The following is a 21,693-nucleotide window of genomic DNA, read 5'->3' on the forward strand; positions in this document are numbered from 1 at the left end:
AGAGGCTTCAGGGAGGGACTGGCAATACAAGGAAGAACGTGGTACCCTGTGTTCCACTCAAGAGTATGAAAGGATTATGGCAAAAATGACTCTGGAGTACTTCTCAACAGTGAACGTCTGCTGTCGCCATCCTGATGTTCTTCAATTTCTAGTTCACCCACCCAGGGTCTGATTTCTGAAGTAAGGAAGGCTAAACCCTCCAATCGTTTGGGAAATGAAGGTATCTGGTGAAGAGACAAAGAGTCAGAGCAGCTCCTTTGTCCTCAGCTCTCAGGTCCTCTGCCCACTCCATTGAAGAGGAAGCACGTGAAGGGAAGAAAACAGAGTAGAAAAGCAAGTGACGAGTGCCAACCGAAGAAGTCTAATCAGCTATGTGTGGAGAACACTATTGAGCAACTTGGAAATGAAAACAGGGCTCAATGCCCCAAGCCCCCAAAACGCTTGAGGCTAAGAAGAAGCACCTGGAAAGGGGGAACTGCCTATGGATCCCAAGCAGGGATGACTGGAAAGAGGCTCAAACCATGGGAGAACCCACAAAGGCCCACCCAAGCAACTGACAGCAAAACTTCAAACTCTTCCCCACAAAGGGGAGACCCATCTCCCCTTTGAGCTCATGGGTCCTGTCTGAACCCAATGCAGATGAGAGAATAATAGAAAAGGGAAAGATTTGTCTACAGTTCTGATTGGCTCAAAGGACAACTTACACAGGCATTTATTTAGGCCGGGGCTTGCACTATAGCAGCACAGGCAAATCTCTCAAAAGTATGTCTTCAATAATGTTGCAGGGTCTCTTGTGCCTTATGGGGAGATATTTTTTCTTTGACGTTCAGTCCAGTGAAAGGATTCCTGAAGGTTCTGGGCGTAAGCGGGCTGCATAGCTCAGGGTCTGTTGCTTCAGCTCTCATCCCCACTCAATTCTCTGGTGGTTGGCGAAGTGTCTCTCCTATGCAAACATTGGCTAGCTCTTGATAGTAGAAATGTTCCTAAGCAGCAGAACTGGAGGACAGAGAGTCTCAAGGTCCAATAGGTTGAAGAATGTATGATTGAAATGCTAGTGAGTGGAGACAAGGTGGAATTAGAGCTATCAATGCCAATAGTCTCTAAATCTGGGTATTATAGGTAATAGTAATCTCTTCTGTAATGTTTATTTGGTGCATCAGTTCAATGTTCTAATATTTTCCCTGCTTTCTACAAGGTATGATTTTGAGCTCATGTAAATTTGTTGATGCAGCAAGGATGAGCTCAGGGTTAAGGTGGAGATAGTCAAAGGTGTGCTTAGCAAAGTCTAGACATTGCCTTAGCCCAGGAGTCAAAACAATTCAGGTCTTTCTTGGGAGGCCCTTTGCTGGCCATAGCCCAGGGTGTCATCTGAAGCCTCTCTCTCTCTTTCCTGCCTCTGGAAACACAGCTACTCACAGCATGAAAACTGGGATGTCTGCACACTCACTCTTACAAAGCTCACTCATCTACTGACAGATGAACAAAAGACAACAGAATCACCTCCCCCTCAAAAAGAAATACTGAGTTTGTGTTTAAAAAAGAGGGCTCTTCTCTTTTCCATAACTGGCCACAGCACAATCCCATGAAAACCCTATTTCTGTGGCCCTCATGCTGTTAAAGCGGCCCTGCCAGGAGAGCAGCTTCTTGCCCTGCCCCGCCAGGACCTTGCACCCAGCCGGTCTGTCCCCTTGAATTAAGAGAACCCACAGCTTCTGTTCTTTTGTTTGCCTCCTTTCCCTGCTGGAGGATTTCAGTTCCTTTGACCTGGTGACATATTTTTTTTCCTTCTTGTACAATCCTTGGAGGAGGGGTGGCCATTTTGGGTGTTTCAGTCCCTTCTCAGCTGGTCCTCACTGCTACTATATCTCCTGGGGATGGGTGGATGCGTACAGCCCCATTCTGCAGCCTTCTCTCCAAGGCGCCTTCCTGACCCCCTTCACTTGCACTCCTTACTCTTTGTGCTCACCCCACAGGGTCACTCCCTTGCTTTTGGTGTTCACTTACATATCAGGGTCACCCCCTTGCTTTTAGTGTTCACTGTATCCAGGGTCATGCCCTTTGCTCTTGATGTTCACTGTATCGAGGCCGATCCTCTTGCTCTTGGGCTTTACCTCGTCAGGCTAACTCAAAAGGATGGACCGCGCGGCCAGTTCCTAGGGAAAACACTGAGTTGGATCCTGAGCGGGCAATGCAAACCAGGCACTGGGCTCTGTGCCCTCACGGACTAACAATTATATATGGGAACAGATCTTTGCACTTGGTTTCAGCTTTCTGGCATTTCCCAAGGCTCTGCTGAAAACAGTGTGGATGGCAAACTTTGGAGATTTTCGAGTGTCCCTTTTCTTCTTGGCAAGGGAAGGGCACAATCGTTAAATGGTTAGATCTTTGGTCACCCCCTAAAATGTCCAGGACATTTCACTGAGGGACTCTGCTCTCTAATCACTGTGGCAAAAATTATAGAGCCCAAGGGAGGCTGGATCAGGGTGCGGGGAACGCTTCTGTGGAGGTGTGGTAGGCATGGCTTCCCTAGGATGCGTGGATATAGTCACAGGGAGGAATGCCACACAGACTGCATATCTAGCTCGTGCTCTACACTGGGACCAGTGGTTATTCTAATTCTTCTTCACTGTAAGACAGGCAGGCAGGCCTTATTATCCTCATTTTACAAATGAGGAACTAGGCTCAGGGACATCAAGGAGTCTCCTTTATGTCACAAAGCTAACAAGAGACAGACCTGGACTAGGAAATTGGACCAATGGACTCAAAGGTTCATGTTCCTTTATTCCCTTACGTACTAATCACTATCCATCCCATGTCACTGGTGGGGCCTACAAGGCACAAACAGCCTAGGCTGATCACCTGTTCTCATAAAGGTTTACATTCTCATGTGTTTAGTAGAACTTCTGACTGTTCCTCTTCGTTCCTCCTGTCTGGCTATTTTTAAAGGAGCAATTAAGGGAAGATAAGAGAAAGCTAGGCATAACTCTACCTTCCCTTTGGCAGACAAAGGATGCTGCAGGAGAGGGACTGGAGGTGAGGGCCATTGGCCAGCTATATACTCAGGACAGAGCTTGGTGACCAGGCTGTGTCTCTCACCCCCTCTTCTGTGAAAATAGGTGGTGGGAAGAGCCTGAAATGGGGTGGGCAAGGGAATAAGAGCCAAGGGAGCAGGCATTATGCCAGGCATGTATAATATAGATGACGTAGTCTTCCTCCAAAGTCAAGGTGGAACAGAGAGAAAAGTGTCCACACAGAGGCCAAGAAGCCAGTGTGGCCACTGCTAGGGATCTGATGACCCAAAATGAGCTTCAAACCATGCTTGTTGCCTGAGCTGACTGACGACTGAGCCCTCAGAAGGCTTTGACCCTGCATCTTTTGCCTGGGCCCTACGGGCACCTTCTCTTAAAACCACGATGAAGTCTCTCCAGTGCATGCTCCACTCCAGAGATGGCAGCACCGGCATCCCTTAGACACTGGCCACCATGCTTTGTACCCTGTGACACCACCACCTTAGTTAACATAGATTTTCTAGTAGGCAGCTGGCATCTACGCAAGCCACCTTGTGACCACCCAGCAGAGTGACTGTGCCAGAGCATCTAGTGCGCAGTCCCCAGCACATTCTCCCTCTTAGGAAACTGCACACTGAGACCCAGCAGAGGAGCAAAACCAAAGACAAGAGGTGTCCGGTGGGAATGGCAGGCAGTGGGGTTTAAAGGCCAACGAGATGACCATGCTGACAGCAAAGCTGAAGGGCTGAGTCATTGTGGAGGGTGGTGTTAATGGTGCCTAGGGTTCCCTGAGGTTCCCGCTTGAATTTCCTTGTCTAAGTCTATATCCTTCAATAAGCCCATGTCACCTAAAGAAACCCAAGTACAGCACTGCTCTGTGATACTAGAGAAGGTCCCAGTGAGTAGCTGTAAGAAGCCCACCGCAATGTCTATGAAGTGACAAAGACAGACCTCCATTTTAACATCCCGCCCCCGCCTCCCTCCCCGCTGGAGTAGATGGAACAGGTGCAGAAGGACAGAAGAGAGGACACAGCCGTATGAAGGGCTGGCTGGCCAAATCAGAACTCAAACTAGCGTGGCCCTAGCCAAGAGGTGTGAGCAGAGCAAACAGGCGAAGATGCTGACACCATCCCGGAGATCAGAGCTTGCTCCACTCGTGCATTTGTGGAAACAAAGATTTCCCTGTGAGCTGGACAAGGGCTGGCTCCCCTGGGCATGGAAGGGTATCCTGAGAAGTGTGTGACAGTTGGTTACCCAGGCGAGCTATTCCCCCCCCCCCCCCGCGCGCCATTTCAAAGTGATGCTGGAACGTGAAACACAGCATCTGCATTCTCCCGGAGAAAGGGAGGTCTTTGAGGTCAGAAGCCAGAGCTCCAAGCCTCAGCGTAGTGGCCGCAGAACGACCGAACAGCTTGAATTCAACAGGAGCTGACATGGGAGTCTAGACTCACAAGCATTCTCTACTGCCTACACTAACACTCAGCAACATTTGCAAATCTCTGCGCTTAGAGTTTAGCCACTGGGCTCCATTCAGTGCCCGCTGAGAGGCATTGGGTCTTCAAGAGTTTTTTTAAGGGGGGGGGGTTATCATGCAAGGGCTGTGAACAGAGCCCTAGACGGGGGAAGGGGCAAGGAATGGAAAAAAGTGATGACTTCCTCCTTACCCTTTGAGAATCTCCCATTCCTCTTGATTGACGCCTTAAATCCAAGGGGTTGCCATCCTCAAGGCTGTCTGATACCCTCTCTTCTCTGGCCTTCCTGCCGCAGCTCACTGAGTCTTGCTTTAAATCACCCTGAGGGCTTTTAGTTGTTCTGTTGTACAAGTTTGGAAGCACTGAGCAGGCAGGTGTTTTATCTTCCATGGGCATCCTCCCCCAACCTCACCTCCACTCCAAGTCATAGAGTGGGCCCAGGAGTCCTCTTAACTCTCCTTTTGACCCTGCTCTTAAAGACACAGCTTAGGTTTCTCCACAGTAGCCTTAGGGGAGCCAGGCCTAGCTCCATAGTGGCTGGAGCTGTTAGACTGTCTTCTTTAAATACCTACCCCCAAAGATCAAGTAGTTTTGAAGTCTGCATCTTTACCATTTGGGGGACCTATCCTAGGAATCCCAGTTTAATAAGGCTGACTCCACAGGACTACATTCCCTGTTCCTGAATGCAGGGAATCTAGAGCCAAAACTAAGACAGTGTGCTTCAAGGTACAAGGCTGCCAAGATGTGGGGTCCTTAGTTACCAGTGCTGGACATGGCTAGAAAAAACCACCTAGCCTAGTCCTTACCACCATAGATGATTCTTAGCCTGAGGAATTTTGGGAGAACACCTAGGACACGAAGTCTTGGATCCGTGTGGAGAAAGAAATGTGGTAGACAGAATTCTTGGAGGTCTCTGTTAGCTCACTTCTTTTCACGCCACTTGCTTCTTACTTCTCTAAAGTTGTGAGCACCGAACAAGAGGGCTGGTGTTCCTATGACTGTTGCCCGGGCAACACTGGCTCCCAACCAGGAGCAGAATGAGGATAGACATTGGCTCACTTTTCCTGTGGCAGCCAAGGGGTCCATGTCAAAGAGATTTCTCTCCGCTTCCACTATTTAAGTACAACGAGAGCAGGATGTGCACCAGGACCCATAAGACTGACTAATTGTTTTGGAATGCCTCGGAGGAGGGACGTTTACTTAAACCATTTGTGCATGCCCACCAAGTGGTCTAATGGGCATAAAGTATTGCTGTGGGTCAGAATAACTGGGCAAGAAAATGGAAAATTGGCCTAGAGCGTGGAAATGGCAAGCACTGGAGTAAAGCGAGGACTTTAAGTCAAGAAAAGGCCTGGAGAGCAGGCAGATTCCAGCTCCCTGGATGTCCCCCAGTGTTAGCTTAGGCTGGCCCATGTTACAGTTGGCTTTACTTATTGGTGAACTCATGATCTGCTTGGTCCACCGCCCTACATAGTAAGGGGTCAAGGGTTCAGGCACAGCCAGCAACCCTGACCAATTCCAAGCTGGGAATGGTTAAGTAAACAGTGAACCTTGTCAAGAGTAGAGGATATAAAGGGTTCCCAGCCCCAGGGCTGGTGAGAACTAGGGTTAATATTTTTGGTGTTGATTAGAACCAATCTCATGGGAGGAACCATTGGTCAGGGTTGGGGCTTTCCCCTCAAGATGTGTAGGAGGCCTGTTTTGTCTGGGGGCCCGGGGAGGTTGCCTCCTCTAAATGGTAAACTTAATCCTTTGGGTCCCTTTTGGTAGCATAATAGAATCTTATTTCCCAGGTTTTTCCATGTACCATAGAACTGGACATCCCTATATTCTCCCCAATCTCTGTCTTACTGTTATGGGCTTATAGGTAGGTCTCTGTCCTGAAGTGTTCCAGAGGGAGCCCTATATGTAGTTGCTGGTATGCTTCCAGGGAGTCTCAGTTTCATAACTCATTTTCAAATTCAGTTTGGCACGATTGGAATGCTGGCCCATCCTGGCCCCTGACAATAGGAAGGGATTCATTTGCAGGGCTGAATAGAACTGGATTTTCTATATTTTTTCAAAAGTTAGGTCCTCGCAAGCACTCCTTCTATAGCTTAACCAAACTCCAAAGGTGGGCGTAAAAGAACAAATGTCAACATGGAACCTGGAGTTGCTCAAATTGACTGCCACCTTTCCTGTTTCTATTATTCCTGATTCCCAAGTTCAGATAAGGGAACAGGTGAGGCTCCCATGTCCATATAAAAAGAAAGGAAAGGGGTTAATTACCTTACATTTGTCTTTAAGAATCCAAAGTCCTAGCAATAGTACACTTGTCACCAATGGCTTAGGGTTATTATTGCTATGATGAAACACTATGATCAAAAAGCAAGTTGGAGAGGAAAGGATTTATCCGGCTTACCCTTCCATATTACTCTTCATCCTCAAAAGAAGTCAGAACAGGAACTCAAACAGGGCGGTAACCTAGAGGCAGGAGCTGATGCAGAGGCTGTGGTGAGGGGCTGCTTATTGGTTTGCTCCACATTGCTTGCTCAGCCTGCTTTCTTAAAAGAAACCAAGACCACCAGCCCAGGGATGGAACCACCCACAATGGGTTGATCCATTTCCCATCAGTAACTAAGACTATGTATGCCTTGCAGCCTGATCTTATGGAACCAGTTTTCTCAACTGAGGGTCCCTCCCTTCAGATAACTCTCTCTAGTGTGTGTGTCTAGTTAACACAAGAGCAGCCCGAACAGTCAGTCATCCTCAATGGCTTTCTTTAATTGGGAGTGATAACTTCAAGGGACGACACTAGCTACTTTCACAGCAGTTGGGATGGTGAGGATGACAGGGCTGGGTCCCTTCCAGGCAGGTTCTAGAGTCTGGACAGGTATCCTTTTGATCCAAAGTTTCCCCGGCTGGACTGGTGGGTGGGTTTAGACATGGGAGGTGGCAGGATTTCCTTCACAGTCTGGCCAATCGCCTGTCAAGATTCCTGCAAAGGAGAAGGGAGGGATTAGACATTTCTACCTGGGGAATCAGAGTTTGGGGAGAATGGGAGGTGATCTTGGAAATATAACTTTGAAAGGAGGAAGCCTCTTCCAGTGAGGAGCACGTCTGGCCCGAAGCTGGGCAAAGGAAGGAGGTCGGCCCAATTTGCTCCAGTTTCCAGAACCAATTTGGTCAGAGTTTCCTGAAGAGTTCTATTTATCCTTTCTACCTGCCCTGGGCTCTCTGACCTATATACACAATGTAATGTTTAATTAGGATTTAATGCCTTTGTCAGATTTTGAGACGCTTTGACTGTGAAGACTAGGCCATGGTCTGATCCCAAAGTTAGGGGTAGCCCAAACCTAGGAATTCTTTCCTGAAGAAGTTTCCTAGTAACTGCTAGAGCACTGTCTGGTTAAGCGGGGTGGAACTCCATCCATCCTGAGAGGGTATCTGCAAACATCAACAAATATTTACAGTTTACAAATGGTGGGCCTGATTTCGGGCAAGTCCAACTCCCAATGTTTCTAGGCCCATTTTCTCAAGCTTGGACTCCTTGTGGGATCTATCTCCCTTCCGAAATTTCCCCTTTGGAGTTTATCCCTAGGGAAGGTGGCATATCTAGAAAAATGGTGTCTTTAATCAGACTTTCCAAAGTTGGAACCTTAATATCCGAGTCTAAACAGCTGAGCTGTTTTTATAGCCCCGAGGTGAGTGGCTAGATGGAGATGCATAACCAGTTGCCTTAACCAGACTCCCAGGGAGGATGGCCAGTTCTTGGTTAACCCGGTCAGTCTTGCCTGGGTGATCTGGTAAATGGGCTCTGGCAGGGCTAACAGGACTTGGAGAGACCCCACTAGTTCTAAGGGTATTTCCTGAATGACCAAGTCAGTTGCTCTGTTGTTGTTTCTGGCCTCTGGGGAATCGAATCCCCTCTTCTGTGTCCATTGCAATGGGCAATGGCCATCCTCTTGGGGAGCCAGATAGCTTCCAGTCTAGCTAAGATTTCTTGTCTATTTTTAATTTCTTTTCTTGCTGAGGTTAGCGATCCTCTTTCCATGTATGGCACACCACGGGCATGGGCTGTCGCTAAAGCTATGGTATCTCAGTAACAGCACCATATTGGAGTATATGGTGATACCCTTGTCTCCCCACCTCCCAACCCCCACGACGTGCTTGAGCCAAAGCTAAAAGCTCAGGTCGTTGAGCTGAAGTTCCCCTGCGTAAAGATGGTGCCCACACAGTCTTATCTTGGGTCACCATCCCTGCCATTGCATACCTGATCCAGTCTTTGACAAAGCTGTTCCCATATGTGAGCAAATACCTCATCAGGTGTCACTAATGGGACATCAGTAAGATCAGGCCAGATGGATTGGATTAGGTCAGATACCTCAAGACAGTCATGCAGAGGACCTGAGGAGCCATTGTCAGGAGCCTTGCTGAGTAGAGAGCTGGCATCTTATGGAGTCGAATGCAGGGTTGATCCAGAGCAGAGATTGGTGTTGGGTCACCTGGGCATTAGACATTCATCTCTTGGGTGTACCCCTCAAGAGGACCTCAACATAGCATGGGGTTGTCAGGAATAGTTTGTGCTCTAAAGTTAATTTGTCAGCTTCTTTTACCAGTAGGGTGGTGGCAGTTATAGCTCTTATAGATTCTGGCCATCTAGCTGTGACCAGGTCAAGTCTCTTGGACAGATTGCTACCATTCTTTTCCAGGGTCTCAGGGTTTGCATGAGGATCCCCTAGGCAATGACTCTGGCCTCATCCACATGTTACTAATGCCTGAAAGGGCTGGGAAAGTCAAGTCACCAGGGCCTTTTTCAAGGCTTTGAAAGCCCTCTGCTCAATTTCAGTCCATTCCAAAGGCTGCTGCATACCCTTGGTGTTAGCAGAGGGGTTTGGCTATCTCAGCAAATCCCATTATCCATAGCCAGAAGTATTCAACTGTACCCCACACCGGCTAGAATTCCCATGCTTGTCTTTTCAGTGCGGGAGGGAGGAGGTAGAGCATCTTGGGAAACCTTTCTGTTAGGTTGTACAGCCCAGGTATATGAAATTAGGGACCCACAGCTGACCCTTTTTTGGCTGAGACTCTGTACTGCTGAGCTTGGAGGGTTTCTAAAACGCCTTTTGTTGCCTGTCTACATTCTTCCTCAGTGGTCAAAGCTATGAGGAGGTCATCTATACACTGGAGTGGAGTGCTTTGTGGATGTCTTTATCTAAAGTCCATCAGACCTGCCCTCAGGTTTTCATCAAACACTGTTGGTGAGTTTTTGAACCTTTGTGGCAACTGCGTCCACATGAGTTGACCAATAGAACCACCCTCTAGGTTGGTCCATTCAAAGGCAAATTTGCTTTGGTTGACTGGGGCTAGCAAGAGACAGAAGACAACATCTATTACATTTAGGACCACATTGTTATTCCTTTCAGGGGATGGGGGCAAAAACCTTAGGAGAGTATAAAGGTTTAGTATCATGGGGTGGATGGTTTTCACTCATTTATTGACTTCTGTTAAATCCTGTACTGATCAAAGTCTCAAGTATTGTGTTTCAGGACAGGGAGCAAGAGGATGAATGTTCCATGAGGAGTGGCAAGGAACAAGAATTCATGCCCCCTCAATCAATTAGTGTTTTTGGCGATCCTTTGCTTGGCTTCTTGGCCCATTGGGGTACTATTTGACCCATACTGGCCTTGCAGAACATAATAACTGAACTATGATGGGTGGCCAGTATGATGCTAATACTGGTGAGTTCCACTCAGCCTAAACATCAGGGTACCTTGCTTTGAGTTCCTGCGGGTAGCCTGAGGATAGGTCTTCCTTTCTTGTGACCAAGTCCTCGTATAAGAAGTACTCCTTGGTGGAGGACAGGTGACCAGAATACTGGTAGGGGCTTGGCCTGAGTCCAGAGTTAGACTGGCCAAATCTTTCCCCCAAAGAGATGGTGACTCTGGGTTTTTGTAATAGGTCCCTTCTTGATCAGTGGGTCTGAGCAGTCTGGCATAATGAGAATATCTCACGGTATCTTGTCCCTAGTTCTACTGTTCTACAGGTTGTCTATGAAAATAAGCCATTTGGCCTATTGCTCCTTGGACTGCTGTCTTCCAGATTACAGAGCTACAGATTACTAGGGATCCTGTTAAAACAGGAGTGTGCTGTTTAGTGTCTATTACAAAGTTGATGGACTTGCCCCCTATTCTCACTCTCATCCTGGGCTCCTAAGGGCTAAGTCACGTGGAGGCCTGGCCCCATCCGATTTCAGCTAGCTGTAGGATTGGGCAGCTCGCCTTCTCTTTCTTTCCTGCTAGGGCATTCCTTCTTGCAGTGGGCCTTCTGCTTACAATAGGCAGACTGGTTCTTTCCCCTTTCTCCTGGTCTAGCTCCCCTATTTCCTCTCTTGTCTGTTTCCCTGAGGGCAGTGATCACCACCCAGAAGAGTTTCTTTCCCTGTCCTCAGCTGAATCTCAGCTGTGGTAAACTTTGAAGAGTTTTCAAAGTTGAGAGCCATTCATTCCTCCAAATTCCTCTAATTTCTGGAGTTTTCTCTTTATGTCTGGCTGACTGCATAACAAAGGCAGTATTAGTGGCTCTCTAGTCTCTGGGGTAGGGGTATCTAGGTCTATGTGGGTAAGTACTTGCTGTACTTCACAGAACCTTTCCAGAAATCCAGTGGGTGATTCAGCGGGTCCTTGAGTAACTGACTTACCTTGGGTAAGTTGGTAGATTTTCTGACTTCTACATTTAACCCTCCCAATAAAGTTTGGTGAAAAGTATCCAGTGCCCCTTATCTGCATGAATATTAAGATCACAAAAAGGTCAAATAAAGGGAAAGGTTTGCTCTGTCCGGGCCTCTGCATCTGGAAGTGTCCTGTTGCCCAACCCCAGAGCCAACTTTCTACTTTCTCGCTCCTCTGCTTCCTTCAGGGTGGCCAGGAGGTGCTGACAGTCATCCCAAGTCAACTGGCTTGTATAGACAACAGTCTCTTAACAGACCAATGAGGACATGTGGCTTCTAGGAAAAAGAGAGGCTTGTGGGTCTTCCAATTATAATGAATCATTGGTGGAGAAGGGAACATACCCCATAAATAGAGTCAGGGGACCTTTCCCTGTTTCCTCATCTTCCTCTTATGTGTAATAGGGTCCCAGTTCTTCCTTCAATGGGAGAAAGAACAATGGTCACGCAGCCTCAGACAAAGCCTGCCTGACCTCCCCATAGGCAGAGCTGCTCCTTGTGCACAGCGGACAGAAGGATCGGTAGTAGTAGAATTGGCCCTCTGTCCTCCCTGCTGCGGAGAACAATTTCCTCAAGAGCTCTTGAATTTCCCACTGGTCCACTCAGAATATAAATAAGAGATGTACGTCTATCTCTTTGGGTGGAGCAGGGGAAACCTTTAGTACTTTCTGCTTCTCTGAGTATTCTGGCCTGATCAATAGGAACCCTGACTCCCAAGGAAAGAGAATAAGTCTTCAACCATGGGGTTGGATGAAGGAAAAAGGTTGCCGATCTAAAGATTCCTCAGGCAGCCATCCTCCTTCAAAAGAGGGCCACTCAAGTTCACAAAGAGGGTGGAGTCTTACTGGAGATAAATGAACACTATCATTGTCCCCAGGCAAGAAGCCCTTTCAAGAGTTTTTAACATATATTTTAGAGGGGTCCTTGGGAAGCTCCCTTGATTCTCCTATGGCAAAGGCGAGTGACAAACTGACTTAAAAAGACAGGGACAATGCAGATACAAATAACAGCCACCAGATAAGTCAGACAAATGCAGGTAACCAGCTACCAAACATTCATCTGTCCAATAGACCAGGGGGCTCCAGTGATGTCTCACAAGGACCCCTGACATGGGATCTACAGTTTCACCAAATCTTTCCTCTTGTGTCCTAGTCAGATGGTGCTTCCACAGACTAAACTTAATCTCCAGAGGTGTTCAGAGTAGATGACTTTCAATTTGCCTTTTTGGGTGGTACTGTTGGTTGCCTCCAGCATGATTATCAATGGTTGGTTGTGGGGATTTGGGTTATACACAGACAGTCTGGTCTCCAGTCGAGTTGAGGTTTGAACCCCGGTAAAACCTGGTGGTGGTAATTCCCAACTACATGGGACGGAAGGCGGTCCCTCGTGTCTCCTGGACCCCTGGCTCCTGTTGAAGTTACCGCTCCCACAGTCCCCACAAGAGAAGCATGTGGCTAGTAGTCATGTAGACAATGTCCCAAGCTTCTGACCTTCAGGCTAGACTCCTCCCAGTTACCTAGCAACAACAAGATAACACAGCCCATTATAAGAGGGGCTGCTTAGCCCCACCTCGATCTCTCCCTCTCACTCTCTCCTTGCTCTCTTACTCTCTCTCCTTGTCCTCTCCCCCTTACTCTCTAAACTCTTACTCTCTAGCCTCTTACTCTCTAGCCTTTCCTCTCTCTCTTTTCCCCTTCCCTCCTTTCTCCCTGCCTTTCTACAATAAAGCTCTAAAACCATAGACTGTCTCTGTTCATCAAGGACCAGACTAAAGACTCTGGCCTGCATGGGAATCTCTCTCCCTCTGCCCTCTTCCTGTATCTCTGGGGCCAAGAGTGTCACCCTGGGGCCCCTATTCTGTTCTTGTGTCCTCTGCTATACCCAGTGTAGGATGCAGGAGATTGAGACAGGGGCTGGTACAGGGGCTGCCCCTTGTCTACCCCACCCCCCCCCGGCCGAGTGGGGTCAGTGGCTTCACTCAGCCAGATGCCCACCCGGGGCCAAGTGGAAAGCATCCTGCAGTCCTCCCGAGTCCACCTGCCCAGAGCACAGGAACTCTGGCCGGACATGGGCTCTCCCTGTCCCCTCTTCCCCTACACCCACAGCCCCACAGTTGGTCAAGAGAGGATTTTGCTGGAGACCTGGAATGTCTCAGGATATGCAATGTCTAGGAGCCCTCCTCAGCTGGAACACTCTTCTGCTCCTGGGGGTCCCGAGGCCTCTAAGTGCCAGAGTCCAGTCTCTGAAGATTTCAGTGGGGCCTTCAAAATGCTACAGAGAACTCACCAGAGATGGTTACTCAGACACACTGTGTAGCCAAGCTTGGACTGCATTCTGGTATTCAGGACCCAAAGTATAGAGCTGACTGTTTAGAGTAAGGAGATTTTAAAGGCAAAAACCACATCCTGTTATCTCATTGGGCAGCTGCATTGGGGAGGTTTTGTGCAAGCGGGAAATTTAACAGAAGACAAAATAGATTAGTTGAGAATTTTGACCTTGGTTGCAGAAAAGAGTTGGGTAATTTTCCACAGGACTTTCCATCAAGAAGATTAGATTCCAGTCAAACCTAAAATGGCTTCAGCAAGAATAAAAGATGGAGGAACCTCTGCACTCTCTTGCCCTGAAACAATACAAAACTATAAGAAGCCAAAGTATGAGGGCACCAGGTATAACAGACATGTTGGGGTTTGTCCACATGACAAAATACGCAGTAGTCTGCTTCTCCTCTCCAGATCCCTGACCTACAACTAACTATTTGAACTGGCCACCAGGCATATATGGTATACCTTGAAAATGATTGTCCATGAGAAAGAGTGAATACAATAAATATGGAAGTTGGGTTTCTCAGGCTGGGGACATACCTTGAGGAGAGAGAGGTACGGGTGCTTGATCCCAAACCTTAATAAACCGAGTTTAATTCCTAAGACCCACACAGTGGAAGGAGAGAACCTATCCCTGCAGGTTGTCCTCTTGATACATATGCACCCACATGTGTACACGTGCACCCACTCATGCATACACACAAACTGTTAAGCGTGTTATGTGGGTGGGGCAGGCTGGAGAGATGGCTCAGTGGTTAAGAGTGCTTGCTGCTCTTACAGAGCATCCCACCATGTCAGCTGGTTCCATGTCTGCTGTTTCACAACTACCTGTAACTCCAGCCTCAAGGGATCTGATGCTCTCTTCTGACCTCTGACCTCCTCAAGCATCCACACAGCGTGGCATACAGATCCATGGACCTACCCAAAGAGATAAGCAAATAAAAATAAGTTCAGTTTCTCTTATTATACTCTATTTCCTTCTGGTGCCAGGGAATGGAAGTCAGAGCCTTATGCTTGCCAGGCCAGTTCTCTCTGGCTGACTAGACCCCAGCTGTAAAATTTTTAAAATAAAAATAAAAATACCACTTGTTGAGTTTTGGTGTAGTAAATAAGAATCACTGCACTAATTTTCAAAAAGTTATCAAAACACTATTATCTCTCCCTTTTCAAGTGTGCATCGCTGGAAAACTGAAGTTAAATTGCATGCTTCAGCCAGAACAAGCTCAAGACAGAAGCACGTGTAAAAGCCACGTGTCGTCTCTCAATTGAGGCATTTAAAATATTTACGAAATAATCAAACAGTTTCTCCCATCTGATGTGATGCTCTCTCCCTCCTCCTGCCCCAGGGACGTTGGGCAACCCTTTGGTTGTCCCCTGAGATCCAGGAGGAGGGTTTGCTGCTCACTTGTGCAGAGAGGTGGCCCTGCACCTGGGGCCTCGCAGAACAAGAAATACCTTGTCAAAACTTCAGCCCTGCAGAGGTAGAAGGACATCCTGATGAAAACTGACCCCTCCCCCAACACCCTTCTTGTTCAGTGTGTGTTCAAATATATAGGAGTATGCAACAGGATTCTCTTTAAATAACTTCACAGTTTAAAAACAAGTCACTATTTGAAAGTGTAATGTCAGTGGGTATAACCCACATAAACAAAAGCTCTTTGGGGGTTCTCAATATTTTTTTTAAGAGCTGAAGGGATCCCAAGACTAAAAAGTTCAAGAAATTCTTAAAACTTATGGAGACTATAGATTACATGATGACACCTATTGAATGGCTCTTACACACCAGCCAGGTTAAAAACAAGGTGTTCACAGCAGGCATGACAATGAGTGACATGTGGCTTCCTCAGAAGGAGGTACACTGGCCAATAAAGAGCTCAGATCCAGAGGCAAAGTGTGCCAATCCAACTATCTCTTGGATGCTCCACCTGAGCAGACACATCCGCCAAGAAAAGTCACCTGCGGTTCCCAAGAGAGCTACTGTCTAGAAGGGACAAGGGACAAAGGACACAATGAACATTTCCATTCAAATGGAACTGTATATGGAACTGGAATGTGAAACCCGGAAAGTGCCTTCTCAGGAGGAGGGACAAGGAGGAGGATGAGGATGCCCTTAGGGCCCAATGTGACACCAAAGCTGAGTCTTGAAGGATGAGTAGGGATTTGGTCACTTAAGAAGAGCAAGGCATTTCAGGAGATAACTGGGGTCAACTGTGCCTTGGGCAAAGGCCCAGAAGCATAAAATCACATGGTGTATTTGAGGTGGTTATAAAAGGGTATAAAAGCGAAGATGAAAGGCAGTCTGTGCTGGCTAAAGAAACTCCGATTGGTGCTGGGCATCCATCTTCATACCCGTCAATCATTTGTCTCTGACTGCAGTCCTGGAAGATAAGTTCCCAGTAACCCTAGATCAGTGACCCCACTCCACTCCAAAAACAGTACAGCTGTGACTATCCACTTGTTATGACTAACTGCTCTCCCCCGCCCCCCCCCCCCCCCCGCCACACACACACACAATTGTTTTGAGTTGCCTTAACCACGTGGCAGAACAGAATAGTTTTTGCTTGCTTGCATAGATATTGAAGGTCTTCATGTGTTGGGCTTTAAAAGTCCCTCCCCAGACCCTTCCTTCCTTCAGAGCAATCTCAAATCTGGCTCGGAGTCTGTTCCCTCTTTTAATTGTAAATGGATTGAGTCTGTAGTCTTTTACAAGGGGTCACAAACTCCATAACAAGATGAAGTATATACCACCCAACAAAATAGTCTCCAGTAGAAGCAAAAAAAAAAAAATTAAAGAAATAGAAGCTTTGAGTTAATAAACCTCTTCTGTCTTTAGAAGCAGCTGGACTGACTCCTGACTTCCCACCCTGGGGCAGCATGAAAGGGTCCCTGCCCTCCCTCTGGTAGGCTTCCTTGTCTTTACACTAGCGCTTTCTCTGACTCGGGTGCAGTCGGGTGGTGCTGATGGTAGTAGCTGAAGTTCCTTCGGACCAGAGAAGGAGAACAGAAATGGCCTGTTCCCTATCTTGCATGTGAAGCCAGAAAGGCTGGACATTCCCTGGATTAAGTGTCTTTTAGGTACCCTGTCAGGTGTCATTGTGGTTCCCATTGTGGGGAATTGGCCAAGATGGGTGAGTGTTCATTTCAGAAGCGTCCATCGACCCCTTTCTGAAACCGCTGGAAAGGCAGGGAGGGGGCATTAAGCCAAACCAGAGGGGAAGAGAACAGAAATGTTTTTCTGGTGTGCTGGGCTCCACATATCCTCACTGGCAGTCTTCATGAAAGATTGAGCCAGTCTCAGACACCTATCTATTGCCCAGGGCCCTAGGAAAGGCCTGCCCCATAGATCAGGCATTGAACAAGGAGCAGAAGCCATGTAACCGTGGCTGGGAATCTTATTTCCAAAAGTCTGGTGGGATTTTAATTCACAACTGTCAATGGGAAGGAGACAGCAAAATGGGCAGGGGCTGGGCAGTGAGCTGGGTGTCAGGGAGAGAGTCTCCCATCAGTCTATTGGTCAAGGTTATTCTACAAACAGAAGAGAAGCAGGAGGCCCCAGAAGCAGATAGAGCTAGGGAGTCCCCCAGCAGACTGGGCCGACAGTAAGTGAGGGCTCCTGAGGGGAGCTGGGGACCTGACTTGGTCTGACCTGAGGATAGTAAGCTCTTGAGGGCAAATGATGCTTGGGCACTGTACTGTACCGCTCTGGCCAGCAAACCTGGGTTCTGGTACAGCTATATATAACCATCATCATCTGTGGGTCAAGGCACACGAGAACCCAGACTTTCCCTTTCTTTTACACATGTGGGCATCCAACACGTGAGCAAGACACCCATTGGGTGCAAGCTCATTGTAACGCCATCTAATCCAGATGAAACCGCATCAGAATCCCCATCGTTAGGGCCACGAGGTAGGAGCTGCAGGAGAGTGCTCATACCTAAACCCCAGTAAATTTGTTTTGTTTTGTTTTGTTTTGTTTTTGCAGAGAAATGGGTTCTTGCTTCAATGCACCTGAACCACTGAGTTTGGAGTTCTTTACCAAAGACCATCTATCCACAACAGCCCTGGTCACTTAAAGTGCTCCCAGAGCTGGTTCCTCACACTGGTTACCATAAGTTGGCAATCTGGGTGCCACAGCTGTTTGAATACTTTGCTTTTGATACAGGGAGAGCCAGGTGCCAGGCACTGTTATTGTAAGACCTTACAAATATTAGTCCGTAAAACTAGCAGTAGTTGATAAGGTGTTATAATAAGCAGGTGTCTGGTTACTCAATAAAACAAATTATAGTGTCAACTCAGCCCTCCCAAGAAGGCAGTAACGAAGCCACTGGCCACCTCTTCCTCACCTGGCATGGCACGTGCCTCCTTTGCCAAGGTCCAGGACAGTGCCTGTGTCTCCCTTTACTGCCTTTCTCTAAGCAGCAGCGGTGGCCCTGAGAGAAGCCTGTGTTTATTGTTCACATTTTTGGTCCACTGAGAGGACACGGGGAAGGATTGCCCACCCCTGCAGGTCTCAGCCAACCAGCTCCCAGTAACATTTTTTTTTTAGGCTGCACTTAGTGCCTCTTCCTGAGAACCATTCCTGGATAACAGAGCCTACCCTCAAACCACACCCAGAAACCTTCCCCCAGGGAACCAAGGAGCCTCAAGGTGTGCAATTTGGAATCTCTTTTTTCTTTTCTGCCTCTCCTTTCCTCCTGCCTTGGAGGAAGGCAAAGCCCCTAAATGAACCATCAGAAGGCAGAGAAGCCCGATCCCTCTGGCCAGCTTCATCTCTCTCCCTCGCTCAGCGCTCCTCACGTTGGCAGACTCTCGCACTGACCTGCCTGGGTCTCTCCTCGTTTGTTTTTATATGTCTCGCTGCCTAGTGCCCTGGGCAGCTTCTCTTGGGATGCCCACCCAGCTCCTTTGGTGGAATTTGGGAAACCTAACATAATCTTGAATGTACCCCTCTTGGGGATGACAGATGAGACCTCCAGATGTTCCCTCTGAATGAGACTTCTACTTCCTTATTTACCTATCACCAAACATGGGTAGTAGGTGACTTTGAAGAGAATTTACTTCTTCTAGGGTTCCCCACCCCCACCCCCGCCCCGGCAAGGCCAGTTCTGAGGTTGTGGCAAACAAGGGATCCTAAGGCCGATACCTGGGCCGAATAGCCTGGTCTCCCATTCCCTTTAGAGGTTCATGAGGTGAAAAAGAACAGAAAGCAAGACGGCAACATTAGAACCAAGATAGTCTTGTTTACAGGGCTCGAGGGGCTGAGAGTTTTGTGGTCCAGAAGAGACGTACTCTGTGGGTTTCTGGGGGCCAGAATGTTCCTGGATCTAGAAGGGCCAAAAGAGGGCTCCACAGCATATCTGATAAGAAAGGAAATTAACCCAAGCCCTTGCCCTGGCTCTCGGCAATGAGGAATGAAGGGAAACGAAGTGACCATCAGTGACCATGTCTTTGGTTTATAGTGAACGGAGAGCTGAATATGGCTTAGTGCAAGGCGTGCTGAAAACAGAACCGGAAAAAGTATGAGGATAAATGGGGAGGGGAGAGGAGAGGAGGGAAGGGGAGGGGAGGGCAGAGAAGGGGAGGGGGAGGGGGAGGTGGAGGGGGGAGGGGAAGGGGAGATGACACAGGAGGCTGAAGTCTGACAACTCAAAGAAATTTGCCACCATGGAGGCTGATGCAAGTTCCCAAGGCAGGAATAAACTTAGGGAGCAGACACCAGGGTGATTGAGGTTGGTGCCTGCTATGGAAGTCGGTGGAAGGCAGATGCTGCACTGCCTGACTGGACCCAGCCTTGTGAAGCCAAGGCATTTACTTACACACTGGGGGGGTGGGGGGGGTGGGGGGTGGGGGGGTGGGGGGGTGAGCCTTCCTTTGGGAGGCTTTAACCAAAGAGCCAGTAAGTCCTTTTTACAATAGGTCCATGCAGAATGGGGAAGAGGGAGGTGAAGGAGGAGGAGAAAGAGAAGGAGGAAGAGGAGGAGGAGGGAGGAGGAGGAAGAGGAGGAAGAAGAGGAAGAAGAAGAGGAAGGGGGAGGAAGAAGAGGAAGGAGGAGAAAGAAGAGGAAGAAGGGGGAGGGGAGGAGGGGAGGGGGGAGGAGGAGGAAGAGGAGGAGGGAAGACTCTCTAGGAGGCTGCTGACAGCACCAACAGGGGAATGTGGATGGCTTTGCCTAGGATGGCAACAATGACTGTGGTCACTTGGTAACTACTGAGACCCTCTGGTGGATTGGATGTGAGATAGATAGGAGAAGGAAGTCGGGAGTGAAGACTACCAGGGACACTGAGCAGTGGTGGGGCCCCTTAGCTAGATGGGAAAGAGAAGGGAAATAAGCGTGGGTGAGGCCCTGACGGAGGCCATAGTGAGTTTGGGCAGGAGTGGATTGGTACCTACTATCATAGGACTCACTTCGCCTCACAGGGATGGTGGCATTTCTCTGGTGGTTCCAGCTCCACTGGGGAAACCATCAGCTGAGCCTATAGGGCATATGCCATGTTCAAGGTCATAAAACAGTGACTTTGTGCATTCACTCATTCTTTCGTTAGTTTGTTCATTCGTTCCACAAACACACCTATGTACATACCAGAAGGAATAGCTGCACTTGCCTTGGTCTTCAGAACGATCAGCCCATAGAGGCCTTCCCGCCAGAATCTGCTGCTTCTTTTAAAAACAGTCTTCTTAGTAGACACAGCCTCAGGAATTTATAAATAAGGCCGAATTGTGACTTCCACTTCCACAATAGAGAAACCATGTCTACAGGGCAACCCAGGACCTACTGCCAGGTGTCCCTACCTCTGACCCACTGCCAATCCTGTCACAGGCAGTGTCTGGGACTCTTGTACTTCCTGTCTCAGGAAACCAGCTGAGTTATCCGTAAGGGTGAATCCATAAGAGGTGAATGATGGAGTCACTCACACGATGGCAGGCTGGATCACAGGATGGCAGGCTCTCCCCTGGTGGAGATCCCAGGGGAGAGCTGTTCTGACCACCCAGCCGTCCTTCCCACCTTTAGGGCTTAAGAAGTTATTTGCCTCCAATACTTTGGTTTTTATATCCTTTCTTTGTTCCAACTTTCCCTTTTAGCCCTTTCTAATAAACAGAAACCAGAATAGCAGCCCAGTGTCTGCTCTGGACTCTTTGCTCTGCCTTTAAAAGGATCATTTCGCTTGGGGGTGGCTCCAGTGCTGTTCTTCCTTGTCATTCTGGCTCAGGTTGTTTACTTGTTTGGGCTTTCTGTCTTTATGGTTTTTTTTCCTGGAAGCCAGACCGTCTGGCTCACTTCCACACTTGCAGTTTTCATTGTTAAGTATCAAAGGCCCCTTTGGATAGCATTGATAACAGTCCACAATCTTGCCATGGTTGCAGGGAGGGGGGTGGGTCCTCTTCTTGCTTGGGCTAGTTTTAGAGGCACTCTTGTCCCACGTTCATTCTGGCAAGTTGTGAGACTTCCACAGTTACTGTTTTTGCTCCATTTTTGTTGTCTCTGACTTTTAATGTGATTTGGGAGGAAGACCAACTCTGTTAGAGACTTATATTTTCCAAACACATTTAAGGTTAATGTAGTTTAAAGAACAAATTTCAAGGGATGTATGTACAGGGTCGTTCATTTTGGTACATAATTTTGGTTTCATTGCACAAAGACTCTATGTTACAAGAAGTTTTAAAGGATTCTGTTGGAGTCATCTGCTGAGCTGCAGAGCATTAAGTGTGACTAGAACTGTCTCTACTTCAGTCACTCGCTCATTCATTCATTCCACAAACAGGTATGGAGCACAGAGAGCTGGGAAGGGGGGAAAGAAGCCCACTGGGCCCAGCGGATAAGCCGCAGCTGCCTGTGTAGATAGTGACAACCACATCTTTCCAGGGGGTGGAACCGGAACGCAACATGGAGTCAGGCCAGAGTTGGGGGTACAGGACCTCCCACAGCTTTCTAGTCTCCCTACTTCCCAGGTGCCCTGTGACCTGGTTGTCTGCTAGTGTTAGAAGAAATCATGCAAAGCCCTCTGTCCAGCTGGCCTTGGTAGCTACAGGGCACTCCTTAGGTGGCCGGAGCGAGGAAGCATCCTGCTGAGACCCTGTGCTCCTGGGGAAAGACAGTTCCTGCAGGACTTTGTGGAAGAAATGAAGTATCTGGCCACAATGGTCAGTCGCAGTCCCCACTGGGGACTTTAGCGAGGGGTGGCAGAAT

At 48.3% G+C, this 21,693-nt stretch overlaps 2 long non-coding RNA genes across 2 annotated transcripts in view; one reads left to right on the forward strand and one right to left on the reverse strand.

The window, feature by feature from the left end:
• Gm40402 overlaps positions 1–16,294 on the forward strand; it is a 35,113-nt gene extending 18,819 nt beyond the window's left edge. The window contains exons 2-3 of the long non-coding RNA XR_001785370.2: positions 9,613–9,720; positions 13,718–16,294. This is a non-coding gene — a long non-coding RNA (predicted gene, 40402). The remainder of the gene's footprint in view (positions 1–9,612; positions 9,721–13,717) is intronic.
• Positions 7,218–20,577, reverse strand: Gm38902. Its single transcript, XR_869455.2, has 2 exons — positions 20,089–20,577; positions 7,218–7,457 (listed from the first exon to the last, which is right to left on the reverse strand). It is a non-coding gene; the product is annotated as a predicted gene, 38902 (long non-coding RNA).
• Positions 20,578–21,693: the final 1,116 nt, after the last annotated feature.

This window comes from Mus musculus, chromosome 6 (assembly GCF_000001635.26).
Source record: "Mus musculus strain C57BL/6J chromosome 6, GRCm38.p6 C57BL/6J".
NCBI classification, from domain to species: Eukaryota; Metazoa; Chordata; class Mammalia; order Rodentia; family Muridae; genus Mus; species Mus musculus.